General features: G+C 45.0%; 3 non-coding genes across 3 annotated transcripts; 2 read left to right on the top strand and 1 right to left on the bottom strand.

The window, feature by feature from the left end:
* Positions 1 to 11,032: 11,032 nt before the first annotated feature.
* On the bottom strand, positions 11,033 to 11,105 carry TRNAV-CAC (transfer RNA valine (anticodon CAC)). The gene has a single exon. It is a non-coding gene; the product is annotated as a tRNA-Val (tRNA).
* A 901-nt stretch (positions 11,106 to 12,006) lies between these two features.
* TRNAG-UCC (transfer RNA glycine (anticodon UCC)) lies at positions 12,007 to 12,078 on the top strand. The gene has a single exon. It is a non-coding gene; the product is annotated as a tRNA-Gly (tRNA).
* A 379-nt stretch (positions 12,079 to 12,457) lies between these two features.
* Positions 12,458 to 12,529, top strand: TRNAE-UUC (transfer RNA glutamic acid (anticodon UUC)). Its single transcript has one exon. It is a non-coding gene; the product is annotated as a tRNA-Glu (tRNA).
* The last annotated feature ends 6,202 nt before the right edge of the window (positions 12,530 to 18,731 follow it).

Genomic DNA, 18,731 nt, shown 5'->3' with positions numbered 1-18,731 from the left:
AGGAGCCTCCTTCAATGGAGGTACCCAGTCGGGGTGCCAGGTGATCCGTTACATAACCCTAACTCAATCCTACTCCTAACCCAACCCTAACGCTAATCCTTACCCAACTCTAACCCTAACCCTACTCCTAACCCAAACCTAACCGTACCCTAACGCTAACCCTACTCTTAACCCTAACCCAACCCTAACCCTAACGCTACTCCTAACCTAACCCTTACCCTACTCCTAACCCTAACGCCACTGCTAAACCAACCCTAACCCTAACCCTACTCATAACCCTACTCCTAACCTAACCCTACTCCTAACCCTACTTCTAACCCAACCCTAACCCTAGTAACCCAACCCTAACCCTACTCCTAACCCTACTCCTAATCCTAACCCTACCCTAACCCTAACCCTAACCCTACTCCTTACCCAACCCTAACCCTACTCCTAACCCAACCATAATTCTACTCCTAACCCTAACCCTACACTGTTCCGAAATCCCGAAGTGCCGAAGTCTCAAAGTCTCGAAGTCCCGAAGTCTCGAAGTGCCGAAGTCCCGAATTTCGGAAGTGCCGAACCGAACTGAAGTGCCGAATAGCCGAAGTTCTGAATCTAACCAAATTGCCGAATTCCCGATTTGCCAAAGTGCCTAATTTCGGAATGTCGAACCTAACCGAATTTTTTGGCCATGCACATCCCTGGTGTTTTTCTTATACTTTTGCTGGAGACCCCATGCTGGGGATCTGTGTATAAAAGTGGACCATCTGGCCATAATAAAACATTCTTGTTGTACCCTTCATCAAGTCTCGACTGCTGTTTGGGTATGCTAATGACAAAGCTCTTTATTTCTCACGACTTGGTTGGATTTTGAGAGAGTATGAATCAACGTACTATATGAACTCGCTATAATTCACACTACCTTATTGGAGTTCGGGAGAGTGCAAACGAATGTACTATATGAAATGCATGGGGTTCGTTACAGAGGGGAGTTCATCCCATTCACTCGTACTGTGGCAGAAGGTTTTGTATAGTGGGCACCCACACAGTTCCTGAACCTCGGTCCATGTCCCAGTGCCTATAGGGCAGTGATGGCGAACCTGTGGCACGCCGGGCCCTTTCTGTGGGAACGCGGCCATAGGTTCGCCAATAATGCAGAGTAGGCACCTGCCTGCCCGAAACGGCAGGAGCCTACTCTGCTTCCGGGTCGGGAGGCAGGGGAGGGATCTTTGCAGCAGCTCCCCTGTCCTCCCGCGAGCAAGCTGTGTGGAGCGTTGCCGCGCGTTACCATGGCAACGCTCCACACAGCATCGCGTGGGAGGACAGGGGAGCTGCTGCAAAGATCCCTCTCCTGCCTCCTGACCCGGAAGACTGCTTGCCACCACCGGACCACCAGGGATGGCTGTGTCCCCCCTTCCTTCATTAGAGGTAAGAAGGAGGAAGGGGGGGGGGGACTGATTTAATCTACTTTTTTTTATTTTTTATTTTATTACTTTAGCCCTACACCCCCCACACAGCACCCCTACCCCCCCACACAGCACCCCTATCCCCCACAGAGTACCCCTACCCCCCCACAAACAGTACCCCTACCAGCCCACACAGCACCCCTACCCCCCACAGAGTACCCCTACCCCCACACAGTACCCCTACCCCCCCACAGAGTACCCCTACCCCCCACACAGTACCCCTACCCCCCCACACAGCATCCCTACCCCCCCACACAGTACCCCTACCCCCCCACACAGCACCCCTACCCCCCACAGAGTAACCCTACCCCCCCCACACAGTACCACTACCCCCCCACACAGTACCCCTACCCCCCACACAGCACCCCTACCCCCCCACAGAGTACCCCTAACCCCCACACACACAGTACCCCTACCCGCCCACACAGTACCCCTACCCCCACACACACAGTACCCCTACCACCCACACAGTGCCCCTACCACCCAGCAGTACCCCTACCCCACACACACACAGTACCCCTACCCCACCACACAGTACCCCTACCCCCCACACAGTACCCCTACCCCCCCCCACACAGTACCCCTACCCCCCACACACAGTACCCCTACCCCCACACACAGTACCCCTACCCCACACAGTACCCCTACCCCCCACAGCAGCACCCCTACCCCCCACACACAGCACCCCTACCCCCACACACAGCACCCCTACCCCCACACACAGCACCCCTACCCCCCCACACACAGCAGCCCTAACCCCCCACATAGCACCCCCACAACACACACAGCACCCCTACTCCCCACAGCACAGCACCCCTACCCCTGCACAGCAGCCGTACCCCCCACACAGCACAGCTCCCCTGTCTCTCACACACACACACCACCCCTCACACACACACACCACTCCGCATACACACACACACACACACACACACACACACACACCACCACTCATACACACAGCACCCCTCACACACACAGCACCCCTCACACACACACACACACACACCACCCCTCACACACACACACCACCCCTCACATACACACACACACCACCCCTCACACACACACACACACCACCCCTCATACACACCCCTCACACACACACAGCACCCCTCATACACACACACACACACATGCAGCACCCCTCACACACACACACAGCACACACAGAAACCCTCAGACACACACAGCACCCCACACACAGCACACACACAGCACCCCTCAATGCCCCTTAAACTACACCCCTCAATGCAGTATGTGTGTATATTCAGCAGTCTGTGTGTGTGCGTGTTTTCAGCAGTGTTTGTGTGTATTCAGCAGTCTGTGTTTGTGTGTGTGTATTCAGCAGTCTCTGTGTGTGTGTGTATTCAGCAGTCTCTGTGTGTGTACTCAGCGGACTGTATGTGTGTGTATTCAGCGGACTGTGTGTATGTATTCAGCAGTCTGTGTGTATGTATTCAGGAGTCTGTGTGTGTGTACTCAGCAGTCTGTGTGTGTGTACTCAGCAGTCTGTCTGTATGTGTATTCAGCAGACTGTGTGTGTGTGTATTCAGCAGTCTCTGTATTCAGCAGTCTTGTGTGTGTATATTCAGCAGACTGTGTGTATGTATTCAGCAGTCTCTGTGTGTATGTATTGCATTTGTTGGAGATACTAATAAATATAAGCTTAATTTTATCTATTTATATCATTATTTCAAATTTGTATTATTGAACTCTCTGCTGTTGTGTTCTTTTAAAACAAAAGTTGTTAATTAGTTCGGACAACAGTACGAGTTGTTTTTTCTAAACTTAAACCTCAGTATTGAGGTTTAATTGCCGTGTTGGCACTTTAAGGAAAAAAAAGTTGGCATGTATTGCGGTTTGGGCACTCGGGCTCAAAAAGGTTCGCCATCACTGCTATAGGGTGTAAAACAGATAGGATCAATCCCCTCTGTTGAAAGCCATTTTGGCATCTAATGAGAGAAGAACTGTGGGTTGTTTGGTTGCTGTGAGTTATATTTATTCATTTTGTGGTGTTGTCTCAAGCTTCCCTACCCAGGACAAAACCTGATTGATCAGTCCAGGCAAATGGGCTTGAGCCTGAGAGCTAGCATCTTAGCAAAGATTTTGAGGGCTGTGTTTATGAAAGAAATTGGCCTATAACTGCCACAGCTTTCTGGGTCCTTGTCAGGTTTGGGAATAACAGTAATGGAAGCTCAGAGCATCGGGGGTGGTAGTGGGTTCTGCTTGGTAACAGAGTTAAAAGAGCGCAGGTAATGTTCCGTTAATGAGCAATGAAAAATGTTGTAGTAATGGATGGCTAAGCCATCCGGGTCGGACTTTTACATAGTGGGAAGGAACCAATTACTTTATATAGCTCCTCCTTGGTAAAGGGGGCGTCGAGGAGTTGGGCACCATCAGATGTTGCTACTCTTGTCAAGTTAGTTTGAAGGTAGACGCATGGGCGTAGGAACCGGGGGGTGGGGGGGACGCATCCCCCCCAGCAAATCATGCGGGGGGGACAGGTTATGGAGAAATCCCCCCCAGCTCCGCCGGCCCCCCTCATGCTGCAGCCGCCCGAGCGCTCTGTAGAAAGCCTCAGACGCCTGCAGCTTTTCCCGGGCTGGTGCATCCACGAGGGCGCACTGCACGGGCGCAGCATGAGGAGAGGGGCTGACAGGAGGGAAGCGCTCAGCGCTCCCTCCTGTCACTCCATCACTGTAGCGTGGCCGAGCCCTGTATGGTCCACGGGTACAGGGAGCATCTGTCTCCTGTACCCGGCCGGACTAACAGTTAGTTTGCACTGAGTGTGCACTTCCTTTTAGTCCGGCCGGGTACAGGAAACAAAAGCTCCCTGTACCCGCGGACCATACAGAGCTCGGCCACGCTACAATAGAGGTGGGGGGGAATTGACAGGGAGGGAGGAGGAGAAAGAGAGTGAAAAGGGAGGGAGGGGGAGAAAGAGTGACAAGGGAGGGAGGGGGAGAAAGAGTGACAAGGGAGGGAGGGGGAGAAAGAGTGACAAGGGAGGCAGGGATGGGGAGAAAGAGTGACAAGGGAGGGAGGGAGGGAGGGGGAGAAAGAGTGACAAAGGAGGGAGGGAGGGAGGGAGGGGGAGAAAGAGTGACAAGGGAGGGAGGGGGAGAAAGAGTGACAAGGGAGGGAGGGAGGGGGAGAAAGAGTGACAAGGGAGGCAGGGAGGGGGAGAAAGAGTGACAAGGGATGGAGGGGGAGAAAGAGTGACAAGGGAGGGAGGGAGGGGGAGAAAGAGTGACAAAGGAGGGAGGGAGGGATGGAGGGAGGGGGAGAAAGAGTGACAAGGGAGGGAGGGGGAGAAAGAGTGACAAGGGAGGGAGGGGGAGAAAGAGTGACAAGGGAGGGAGGGGGAGAAAGAGTGACAAGGGAGGGAGGGAGGGGGAGAAAGAGTGACAAGGGAGGGAGGGAGGGGGAGAAAGAGTGACGAGGGAGGGGGAGAAAGAGGGAGAAAGAGTGACGAGTGAGGGGGAGAAAGAGGGAGAAAGAGTGACAAAGGAGGGAGGGAGGGGGAGAAAGAGTGACAAGGGAGGGAGGGAGGGGGAGAAAGAGTGACAAGGGAAGGAGGTAGGGGGAGAAAGAGTGACAAGGGAGGGAGGGAGAGAGGGAGGGAGGGGGAGAAAGAGTGACGAGGGAGGGAGGGAGGGAGGGGGAGAAAGAGAGTGACGAGGGAGGGATGGAGGGGGAGAAAGAGAGTGACGAGGGAGGGAGGGAGAAGGGGAGAAAGAGAGTGACGAGGGAGGGAGGGAGGGAGGGGGAGAAAGAGAGTGACGAGGGAGGGAGGGAGAGAAAGAGTGACGAGGGAGGGAGGGAGGGAGGGAGGGGGAGAAAGAGTGACGAGGGAGGGAGGGGGAGAAAGAGTGACAAGGGAGGGAGGGAGGGAGAGAAAGAGTGACAAGGGAGGGAGGGAGGGGGATAAAAAGAGTGACAAGGGAGGGGGAGAAAGAGAGTGACAAGGGAGGGGGAGAAAGAGAGTGACAAGGGAACAAGGAGGGGGAGAAAGAGAGTGACAAGGGAGGGAGTGGGAGAAAGAGAGTGACAAGGGAGGGAGGGAGGGGAGAAAGAGTGACAAGGGAGGGAGGGGGAGAAAGAGTGACAAGGGAGGGAGGGAGGGGGAAAGAGTGACAAGGGAGGGAGGGGGAGAAAGAGTGACAAGGGAGGGAGGGGGAGAAAGAGTGACAAGGGAGGGAGGGAGGGGGAGAAAGAGTGACAAGGGAGGGAGGGGGAGAAAGAGTGACAAGGGAGGGAGGGGAGAAAGAGTGACAAGGGAGGGAGGGAGGGGAGAAAGATTGACAAGGGAGGGAGGGGGAGAAAGAGTGACAAGGGAGGGAGGGAGGGAGGGAGGGGGAGAAAAAGAGTGACAAGGGAGGGAGGGGGAGAAAGAGAGTGACGAGGGAGGGAGGGGGAGAAAGAGAGTGACGAGGGAGGGAGGGAGGGGGAGAAAGAGAGTGACGAGGGAGGGAGGGAGGGAGGGAGGGGGAGAAAGGGAGTGAAGAGGGAGGGAGGGGGATAAGGAGGGAGGGGGATAAAGAGGGAGGGAGGGAGGGGGAGAAAGAGTGACGAGGGAGGGAGGGGGAGAAAGAGTGACAAGGGAGGGAGGTTGGAGAAAGAGAGTGACAAGGGAGGGGGAGAAAGAGAGTGACAAGGGAGGGAAGGAGTGTTAGAAAGAGAGTGACAAGGGGGGGAAGGGGAGAAAGAGAGTGACAAGGGAGGGGGGGAGAAAGAGAGTGACAAGGGAGGGAGAGAGATTGACATCCATTACACACACACACACAATCACGCAAACCTTACACACACAGAAACACACAATGCATTCCTTACACACACTCAATGCACCCCTTACAGACGCACACACTGCATCCCGTACATACACAGAAACACACCTTGCAGCCCTTACACATACAAACACAGATTCACACAATGCATTCCTTACACACATATCAGGACATCCCCTACACACTCCACTCCCTGTGAACAAACTCATTGGTGGAACATGATGGTGGACCCTGGGATCCAGACCTTGAGCTGTGTAAAGGGCCCCCAAAATATGGAGCTGCTTCCCGTTCTCCCAGAACATTGATTTTTGTGACCACAGTTACAAACAGACTCCAGAGAGCCTGTTCTACACCAGACCAGTGGAGCCAGACTGCAGCTAGAGCCCATCATCATCCTCATCTGGTTGTAAGTAGGCAATCTAGCATATTATTCGTGGCACTAATCTCTAATTTACCTCACATTAAAGAAACGATATAGTCCCCAGAACCACTGCAGCTTAATGTAGTGGTTCTGGTGTCTATAGCCTGTCCCTGCAGGCCTTTTAATGTAACCACGGCGGCACTGCAGCACTGGCGTTAGTTAACATGGCAGATCATATGGGTGGGGCATTGTGATGTCACATGGGGGGGCGGCAAACTTTACTTTTGCCTAGGTCGGCAAAATTTCTTGCACCGGCCCTGGCCGGGTGTCACGTGACTACCCGGCCCTCAGTTTGACACTGCGCCTGCTGAACGTTCCAGAGGTCCCCCTGCTATGTCAGGTAAAAGGAGGGACAAAGGTAGAAAAATAATTGGAAGGGTTTAGGGGGGCTACTAATATGGATGGGAGGAGGGGGAGGTAGAAAAATTATTGGAAGGGGTTAGGGGAGTACTAATATGAATGGAAGGGGTAAGGGGGGTACTAATATGCATGGAAGGGGTAGGGGTGGTTCTAATATTCATGGGAGGGGTAGGGGTGGTTCTAATATTCATGGAAGGGGTTAGGGGGGTACTAATATGCATGGAAGGGGTAGGGGGGTTAATATGCGTGGAAGGGGTAGGTGGGGTTCTTTTGTGCATGGAAGGGGTAGGGGTGGTTCTAATATTCATGGAAGGGGTAGGGGTGGTTCTAATATTCATGGGAGGGGTAGGGGTGGTTCTAATATTCATGGAAGGGGTGGTGGGTTAATATGCATGGAAGGGGTAGGTGGGGTTCTTATCTGCATGGAAGGGTGGTTCTAATATTCATGGAAGGGGTAGGTGGGGTTCTAATATAAATGGAAGGGGTAGGGGTGGTTCTAATATTCATGGAAGGGGTAGGTGGGGTTCTAATATAAATGGAAGGGGTAGGGGTGGTTCTAATATTCATGGAAGGGGTAGGAGGGGTTCTAATATGCAAAACCCCTTCCCTGTAGTGACCCTTTAACCCCTTAAGGACCAAACTTCTGGAATAAAAGAGAATCATGACGTGTCAGACATGTCATGTGTCCTTAAGGGGTTAATGTTATTATTTAATCATTTATATAGCGACTGCAAATTCCGTAGCGCTGTACAATGGGATAAACAACTCCTAGTTTACGGAATAAGAATATACCTGGCGAGTAAAAATGCTATCCCCCCCAGATTTTTGGGGGGTTCCTACGCCCATGGACCCGCTGCAGAGTCTGCTTACCCAAAGTGCTGCTGCCAGGCTTACAATCAATATCTTTTAAAAAATCAACATTATTATTATTATTTTATTATTTTTATAGCACCATCACATTCCGTAGCGCTGTACAATGGGTGGACTAACAGACATGTAATTGTAACCAGACAACTGGACGTACAGGAACAGAGAGGTGGAGGGCCCTGCTCAATGAGCTTACATTCTAGAGGGAGTGGGTTATAGTGACACAAAGGGTAAAAGTAGGGGTACAAAGTAGGTTGTTAGAAAAGTATTCATTGAGGGCTTAGTAGGTAATTTTTTGACAGTTGCAGGAGAGGAGTCATGGGGGATTGGGGATAAAAACCTGATAGTTCAATTGATATGCTTTCTTGAAGAAATTAGTTTTCAATTAATTTTTGAATGAGTGGAGACTGGGTGAAAGTGTTATGGAGAAGGGAAGGGAGTTCCACAGAAAAGGAGAAATCTTGGAGGCGAGCATTAGAGGTGGGCGTACGGACAGAGGATAGACGTAGGTCTTTGGCAGAGGGCATGGACCTCGATGGGACATACTTGTTGTAACAGGACCCCTGTTATTGCCTGGAACCCAGACTGTAACCTTGTACAAAATCCCCCTTCTGACAGTCCCTTTGTATTTGCTTCATGTAACTGAGAAAAAAAAACTTTGTTTAAATCATTCACCTAAAATGAATAAACCAGTATTTGGCTAAGATCCGCTCATATACTGAATATTCTGTCGAACGACGGACCACCCAGAGCAGGAGTGTGGCACCCATTAACCTCCCAGACTTTTGAAAAACCACAAACACCTCAAAGTTCTAATGGATCAACAGGGTGGTCGGCATTCATCTGTACGAACATGTGGCGGCGGCCATTTTGTCTAGTCGAAGGCACTCAGCGGTGTTTGGTCATCGACCGCGTGGAACTAATTTCGGCTACCTTTTTCCCGAACATCGCTGAAACTTGTACCTTCTGTGCATTCGGCTAGAATCATACGAACAGAGCGCTATTTCGGAGCATAAACTCACGAACAAGATGTATTCATTGACAAATGATTGGCTGTTGTGTTTATTTCTTCAATATCCAACAAGGTCCACCTGGGTGGTAACCTTGCTGGAAAATATGTGTAGCGGAGAGCCGATCTTTCACAGCTATTCTCCACTAGAGATCCCAGTGAGGCTCAGGAACAAGGTGATGATAAGTCCACAGGCAAGGGTTCTAGCAGGTAGAGTAATACAGCAATATCCCCATCGCAATCCCAATAACTGGACGACACACAGTTTCAGGAGTAGAACTGACGAGCTTTATTCCACAGTTCCTTATAAAGCCCTCTCCCATGCAAGGGAGTAACCTCCCACACATCTCCTCCCCTCCTCTAGCATCATAATCCCCTTATCATGTACATAGTTTTACCCAAGTTTTGGATGTACCCTAAATACTTGGGGTACATCCACAAATCCAATATCTCCAGATAGCCCTAGTCTGGAGGAACAACATATTTTAAAATCAGCCCATTCGGATAAACGGTTCGTGAGATATGGGGTTCCAAAGATTTGACCGACCGCATGGGTAAAGTATCCGAAAACAGTTCCATGCATTTTGGCCCTGCGGTCGGTCACAGAAAAGGGAATGAAACAGACGAATTGCCTGGGTTATAGAGACTAAGGGGAATTCGCATGAATCCCCTAGTTCGTGAGTTTCTTTCTACCGAACGGCGGGTCATTCGGTAGTTTCTATACGAATTTCTGGAAGTATGGAGGTCTCAGCGGTGTTTGCCTAGTCAAGTGTCCGATTTTAGTTCCAGACACTCGACGGCAAAACACTGCTGTTCGGTAGTTTAAGATGGCCGCCGCCACGTGTTCGTATCCCGAATGGCGGCCACCCAGAGGACAAAGACCACACTGCACGAATAGGTAATTACCCATTTGCAACATTGTTGCAAATGGTAATTGAAGGCACACTTTACACAGGATGGTCTGGTTGTTCGGTAGTTTCATTCCCTTGTTTCATTCGAATGAGTCTACCGAACAACCAGAGGAATACAGTACTTTACACACATTCAACTGCCAATATACCCGGATACAATGATTTCTATGCATGTTCACACACATTAAACTAGCAATATGACCAAATACAATTATCCCCATACATGTTGTAGGACAGCCCGGTACCAATCCGCTACAATATGTATAAAAGAAACTACTTGTGTGGTCATTAAAACAGTGCTGCTTAACCCTTCAAACCATAGCCTTATTGAAGGGAACCTGCTCCAGCTTAATCACTAGCTCTTTTAATAGCTCTGCTTCTCTCTCTGCACTGATCCAATGGATGGGATGGATATCGTGACTACTCTGCAGCACAGCCTCTCACTGGGAAAAAGGACGTCTCCACTGGCAGATACCCCTCTACAACCTGGGTGGCCGTTACACTTGTGTATTAGGGAGTATAGGTAGGTTGGAGCAGCATTATGTAGGGACTTGTAAGCAAGCACCAGAATTTTAAATTGAGCCCTATATCTAACTGGAAGCCAATGCAGGGACTGACAGAGCAGGGGAGGCGTGGGAGGTGCGAGCGGACAGGAAAATGAGCCTCGCCGCCGCTTTCGTTATAGATTGCAGTGGTGTGTCATCTGCATAGAAATTATAACAGAAGCCAAAGGAGCGGATGAGTTTACCAAGAGAGGCAGTATAGATAGAGAACAGTAGGGGACCAAGGACTGAACCTTGAGGGACACCAACAGAGATGGGTTGGGGGGAAGAGGCAGAGTCAGAGAAAGAAACACTGAAAGAGCGCTGGGAGACGTAGGAGGAGCACCAGGAGAGAGCAGTATCCCGTAGACCAAAATTACGGAGAATGCGAAGAAGATGTTGATTATCAACAGTGTCAAAGGCAGCAGAAAGATCAAGGAGAATTAGAATAGAGTAATGGCCGCGAGATTAAGCAGCAATTAAATCAACATAGACTCTTACAGCCTTCGTTAAAAATCTACTGGCCACATTCTCGTAGTGCTACTGCTAATTGCTTTATTTCAAATTTTATATTAGAATTTCACAATAAGAAAAGAAGTGAAATTACTATTGTGCCTCAAATGTCCCTTAAATATATTCAAACCTTTAAAAAAAAAAAACAAAAAAAAAAAAAAAAAAAAAAGTTGTTTCTGCCCGGTTTCGAACCGGGGACCTTTCGCGTGTGAGGCGAACGTGATAACCACTACACTACAGAAACCTCCATGTCATTCCACACTGACTTCACTGACATATTATACAGAGAGAAGCACTATACACGGAGCACAGACTGCTCTGTAATATCTTTAAAATAGAAACATAGAATGTGACGGCAGATAAGAACCATTCGGCCCATCTAGTCTGCCCAGTTCTAGAGCTAAAATAGGCACTGCTGAGATCCGAACTCAGGATCTCCTGTTTAAATCAGGCACTGTCACTGGTTTTATTTTGTTATATAATCAGTCAGTATATATATATATATATAATGGGATTATAATCACTCAGCATAATATATAATGGGATTATAATCACTCAGTATAAAATATAATGGATTATAATCAGTCAGTATAATATATAATGGATTATAATCAGTCAGTATAATATATAATGGGTTATAATCACTCAGTGTATATAATGGGATTATAATAACTCAGTATAATATATAGTGGGATTATAATCACTCAGTATAATATATAACGGATTATAATCACTCAGTATAATATATAATGGATTATAATCACTCAGTGTAATATATAGTGGGATTATAATCACTCAGCATAATATATAATGGATTATAATCACTCAGTGTATATAATGGGATTATAATCAGTCAGTATAATATATAATGGATTATAATCAGTCAGTATAATATATAATGGGTTATAATCACTCAGTGTATATAATGGGATTATAATAACTCAGTATAATATATAGTGGGATTATAATCACTCAGTATAATATATAATGGATTATAATCACTCAGTATAAGATATATTTGTGTAATAATGACTGAGAATATAGAATGTTTAATAGTAATTACACCCAGTGTATACTATCAGGTGTGAACCAGGGTCCCAGCTCTGTGAGTACACTATAGTCTCCGTTACAATTGTATTATCACAGCGTTGGTGGTATAGTGGTGAGCATAGCTGCCTTCCAAGCAGTTGACCCGGGTTCGATTCCCGGCCAACGCATCTTGTTTTATAAATCGGATATGCTATCATCATTACAATGTTTATTATTTTATATTTTATGTTGTTATTATTTTATTCATGGAATATGTTATTATTACAATTATTGATTAGTTTTATTAAAATACTTATTGCATTTATTAATTGTGCTTGGCTTGTATTGGGATGGTTAGATGGGTAATATGAGGTGTTTAATATAAATAATTTATCATTTATATTATGAATGGGGTATAAGGAGGTGTAGGGGTATTTGGAGGTTATGAAAGTGGGTGCAGTAGGCACATGGTCCTACATTCAGTGACCCTGAACTCTCTCTATCATTAGAAACTGATCCACATTGATTGAGCAGTTTCTACATCTGAGCAAAATAGTATATGCAGCCTCCCATATGGTCTAGCGGTTAGGATTCCTGGTTTTCACCCAGGCGGCCCGGGTTCGACTCCCGGTATGGGAAGTGAAACTTTTATTGCAATTGCACACAAAATCTGTTTATAATCATCTTCCAGTAATATTTTTTCACCCCAGATTTATAAATTTGTAAAACGTTTCATTCTCAGTAAATCAGTCTGTAAACTATGACATGAGGAAAGTTCTACATAAAATGTTAAATAGAAGCTTGATATAATGAATAATACACTGAATTAAAGAGCCAGGAATAATGTATAGCATGGGATTAGAGCTGGGAATAATGTATAGAATGGGATTAGAGCTGGGAATAATGTATAGCATGGGATTAGAGCTGGGATAATGTATAGAATGGGATTAGTGTTGGGAATAATGTATAGAATGGGATCAGTGCTGGGAATAATGTATAGAATGGGATAGAGCTGGGAATAATGTATAGAATGGGATCCGTGCTGGGAATAATGTATAGAATGGGATTAGTGCTGGGAATAATGTATAGCATGGGATTAGAGCTGGGATAATGTATAGAATGGGATTAGAGCTGGATAATGTATAGAATGGGATTAGAGCTGGGGATAATGTATAGAATGGGATTAGAGCTGGGAATAATGTATAGAATGGGATTAGAGCTGGGAATAATGTATAGAATGGGATTAATGCTGGGAATAATGTATAGAATGGGATTAGAGCTGGGAATAATGTATAGCATGGGATTAGAGCTGGGGATAATGTATTGAATGGGATCAGTGCTGGGAATAATGTATAGAATGGGATTAGAGCTGGGAATAATGTATAGCATGGGATTAGAGCTGGGGATAATGTATAGGATGGGAATTAGAGCTGGGAATAATGAATAGAATGGGATTAGAGCTGGGAATAATGTATAGAATGGGATTAGTGTTGGGAATAATGTATAGAATTGGATTAGTGCTGGGAATAATATATAGAGTGGGATTAGAGCTGGGGATAATGTATAGAATGGGATTAGAGCTGGGAATAATGTATAGAATGGGATTAGTGCTGGGAATAATGAATAGAATGGGATCAGCGCAGGGAATAATGTATAGAATGGGATTAGAGCTGGGAATAATGTATAGAATGGGATTAGAGCTGGGAATAATGTATAGAATGGGATTAGTGCTGGGATAATGTATAGAATGGGATTAGTGCTGGGAATAATGTATAGAATGGGATTAGTGCTGGGAAAATGTATAGAATGGGATTAGTGCTGGGAATAATGTATAGAATGGGATTAGTGCTGGGATAATGTATAGCATGGGATTAGAGCTGGGAATAATGTATAGAATGGGATTAGAGCTGGGAATAATGTATAGCATGGGATTAGAGCTGGGGATAATGTATAGGATGGGAATTAGAGCTGGGAATAATGAATAGAATGGGATTAGAGCTGGGAATAATGTATAGAATGGGATTAGTGTTGGGAATAATGTATAGAATGGGATTAGTGCTGGGAATAATATATAGAGTGGGATTAGAGCTGGGGATAATGTATAGAATGGAATTAGAGCTGGGAATAATGTATAGAATGGGATTAGTGCTGGGAATAATGAATAGAATGGGATCAGTGCTGGGAATAATGTATAGAATGGGATTAGTGCTGGGATAATGTATAGAATGGGATTAGTGCTGGGAATAATGTATAGAATGGGATTAGTGCTGGGATAATGTATAGAATGGGATTAGTGCTGGGAATAATGTATAGAATGGGATTAGTGCTGGGATAATGTATAGAATGGGATTAGTGCTGGGAATAATGTATAGAATGGGAATAGATCTAGGAATAATGTATAGAATGGGATTAGAGCTGGGAATAATGTATAGAATGGGATTAGTGCTGGGAATAATGTATAGAATGGGATTAGAGCTGGGAATAATGTATAGAATGGGATTAGTGCTGGGAATAATGTATAGAATGGGATTAGAGCTGGGAATAATGTATAGAATGGGATTAGAGCTGGGAATAATGTATAGAATGGGATTAGTGCTGGGATAATGTATAGAATGGGATTAGTGCTGGGAATAATGTATAGAATGGGATTAGTGCTGGGATAATGTATAGAATGGGATTAGTGCTGGGAATAATGTATAGAATGGGATTAGTGCTGGGATAATGTATAGAATGGGATTAGTGCTGGGAATAATGTATAGAATGGGAATAGATCTAGGAATAATGTATAGAATGGGATTAGAGCTGGGAATAATGTAGAGAATGGGATTAGTGCTGGGAATAATGTATAGAATGGGATCAGTGCTGGGAATAATGTATAGAATGGGATTAGTGCTGGGAATAATGTATAGAATGGGATTAGAGCTGGGAATAATGTAGAGAATGGGATTACTGCTGGGAATAATGTATAGAATGGGATCAGTGCTGGGAATAATGTATAGAATGGGATTAGTGCTGGGAATAATGCATAGAATGGGATTAGAGCTGGGAATAATGTATATAATGGGATTAGTACTGGGAATAATGTATAGAATGGGATTAGTGCTGGGAATAATGTATAGAATGGGATTAGTGCTGGGAATAATGTATAGAATGGGATTAGGGCCAGGAATAATGTATAGAATGGGATTAGAGCTGGGAATAATGTATAGAATGGGATTAGAGCTGGGAATAATGTATAGAATGGGATCAGTGCTGGGAATAATGTATAGAATGGGATTAGTGCTGGGAATAATGTATAGAATGGGATTAGAGCTGGGAATAATGTATAGAATGGGATTAAAGCTGGGGATAATGTATAGAATGGGATTAGTGCTGGGAATAATGTATAGAGTGGGATTAGTGCTGGGAATAATGTATAGAGTGGGATTAGTGCTGGGAATAATGTATAGGATGGGATTAGAGCTGGGAATAATGTATAGAATGGGATCAGTGCTGGGAATAATGTATAGAATGGGATTAGAGCTGGGAATAATGTATAGAATGGGATTAGAGCTGGGGATAATGTATAGAATGGGATTAGAGCTGGGGATAATGTATAGAATGGGATTAGTGCTGGGATAATGTATAGAATGGGATTAGTGCTAGGAATAATGTATAGAATGGGATCAGTGCTGGGAATAATGTATAGGATGGGATTAGTGCTGGGAATAATGTATAGAATGGGATTAGAGCTGGGAATAATGTATAGAGTGGGATTAGTGCTGGGAATGATGTATAAAATGGGATCAGTGCTGGGATAATGTATAGAATGGGATTAGTGCTAGGAATAATGTATAGAGTGGGATTAGTGCTGGGAATAATGTATAGGATGGGATTAGTGCTGGGAATAATGTATAGAATGGGATTAGAGCTGGGAATAATGTATAGAGTGGGATTAGTGCTGGGAATGATGTATAGAATAGGAACAGAAGAACCCCCATATACTCTACCAGACTGCGGCAATTCTTTCTCAAAAAAGGCATCAGCCATTCGCTACCAGGATGAGTTTAAATAGATTGAAACAAAACGTGTTTTGTGCATTGATCGTATTTATTTACTATCTAGGTACACGGTGACACTTACAGCTGTCACAACATATCCACTCAATAGCAATGTCTCAGCAAGCCCTAAATAATAACCTACTTATATAGTCTGCACTAAACTAAATAAAAAGTGCAGCATTTCTAAAGACATACAGCCCTTTTCTAAAAAAACAAACTAAATTTTACAAAAATTGGCACGGAAGAAGGACTCCGGACAACCTGGACAACAGATTCCATCTTTAATTGGTTCTTAGAAGCACATTCTCCGTCTTCAAAAAGCTTCACACTAATGACAATGGTTAAATGTCAATATTCTAAACGAACACATAGAATGGCTAGCCTTGTAATGTACAGAGAACAGACACATGATATCATTTGTTTTCCCTGTTCTTTAATCATGGTATAAGATATGCCACAATCCAACTTACAAAAACAAGAAAAAAACACGGCCAATATTTAGTCACAGACAGACAAATCTCTACTTCTTCATCATTCGTGTACAGATCCAACGCATTTCATTCCCAGCTATCAGACCAAATCGGCGCCCCCTGCAGACAGAGCGGAGAGAACGTAAACAAATTTATTTACAAAATATTTTACCAGAAAGGATACATTGAGATTTCTCTCGTTTTCCAGTATGTCACAGAGAGCAGTTGGCATTAGCCTTTTAAAATCCGGTCTGAGCATTGTCATTGTCACATTACCTTTCGCAGGATCCCAACAGCTTTGCCCACAAATATTACAGCATTTCTTACTTCCAGAACAGTCAGCGTCAGTGTGGCACTTGGGCTTCGGCAGTGGCAGTAGACAACTGGCTAGGATCGGGGGACAGCGCCCCTGTTTCACTACAAAGAGAATACAAACAGAGGAGGGAGGGTGTGATCGGACGAGCAATGGAATTGGCGTGATCTTGCGGGTGATGTCCGATAAGTGAAAGCAGCAGGAATTAACAAGTGACGAGCTTGAAATGGTCACTTTTAGAACACTCCAGACACAAAGCAAGTCAGCTTCTTTGCTTTATATGTCTGCAATTTTGTCATATTTTTGACAGTTTTTATAAATTCCAATTTCAGAAATCGTCACTTTTATAACTAGTCTCTCAGCCACTAACAGTCACTCAAACACTAATCGTCACTCAGTCAATAATAGTCACTCATTCACTCATAGTCACTCAGTCACTAATACACACTCAGTCACTCAGTCACTAATACACACTCAGTCACTCAGTCACTAATACACACTCAGTCACTCAGGCACTAATAGTCACTCATTCACTCATAGTCACTCAGACACTAATAGCCACTCAGTCACTCATATTCACTCAGTCATTAACAGTCACTCAGTCACTAATACACACTCAATCACTCATAGTCACTCAATCACTCATAGTCACTCAGGCACTAATAGTCACTCAGGCACTCATAGTCACTCATACACTAATAGTCACTCAGACACTAATAGCCACTCAGTCACTCATATTCACTCAGACACTCAGACACTAATAGTCACTCAGTCACTAATATACAATCAGTCAATAATAGTTAGTCAGACACTAATAGTCACTCAGTCTCTAATAGACACTCAGTCACTAATAGTCACTCAGTCACTAATAGTCACTCATTCACTAATAGACACTCATTCACTAATAGTCACTCAGTCACTAATAGTCACTCAGTCTCTAATAGTCACTCAAACACCAATAGTCACTCAAACACCAATAGTCACTCAGACACCAATAGTCACTAATAGACACTAATAGACACTCAGACACTAATAGTCACTCAGTCACTAATATACAATCAGTCAATAATAGTCACTCAGTCTCTAATATACAATCAGTCAATAATAGTCACTCAGTCTCTAATAGACACTCAGACACTCAGACACTAACAGACACTCAGACACTAACAGACACTCAGACACTAACAGAAACTCAGACACTAATAGTCACTCAGTCACTAATAGTTACTCAGACACGAATAGTCACTCAGTCTCTAATAGTCACTCAGACACTAATAGTCACTCAGTCACTAATATACAATCAGTCAATAATAGTCAGTCAGACACTAATAGTCACTCAGTCTCTAATAGTCACTCAGTCACTAATAGTCACTCAGTCACTAATATACAATCAGTCAATAATAGTCAGTCAGACACTAATAGTCACTCAGTCTCTAATAGACACTCAGACACTAATAGTCACTCAGTCTCTAATAGTCACTCAGTCACTAATAGTCACTCAGTCACTAATAGTCACTCAGTCACTAATAGTCACTCAGTCTCTAATAGTCACCCAGTCTCTAATAGTCACTCAGTCACTAATAGACACTCAGTCTCTAATAGTCACTCAGACACCAATAGTCACTCAGTCACTAATATACAATCAGTCAATAACAGTCACTCAGTCACTAATATACAATCAGTCAATAACAGTCACTCAGACACTAATAGTCACTCAGACACTAATAGTCACTCAGACACTAATAGTCACTCAGTCACTAATAGTCAGTCAGACACTAATAGTTAGTCAGACACTAATAGTCACTCAGACACTAATAGTCACTCAGTCACTAATAGTCACTCAGACACTAATAGTCACTCAGTCAGACACTAATAGTCACTCAGACACTAATAGTCACTCAGACACTAATAGTCACTCAGTCACTAATAGTCCCTCAGACACTAATAGTCACTCAGACACTAATAGTCACTCAGTCACTAATAGTCACTCAGTCTCTAATAGTCACTCAGCCGCAAAC

Source organism: Pelobates fuscus, chromosome 2 (assembly GCF_036172605.1).
Source record: "Pelobates fuscus isolate aPelFus1 chromosome 2, aPelFus1.pri, whole genome shotgun sequence".
NCBI classification, from domain to species: Eukaryota; Metazoa; Chordata; class Amphibia; order Anura; family Pelobatidae; genus Pelobates; species Pelobates fuscus.
Note: the sequence above shows the minus strand (reverse complement) of the source record. Positions and strands in the feature narration are given on the sequence as shown.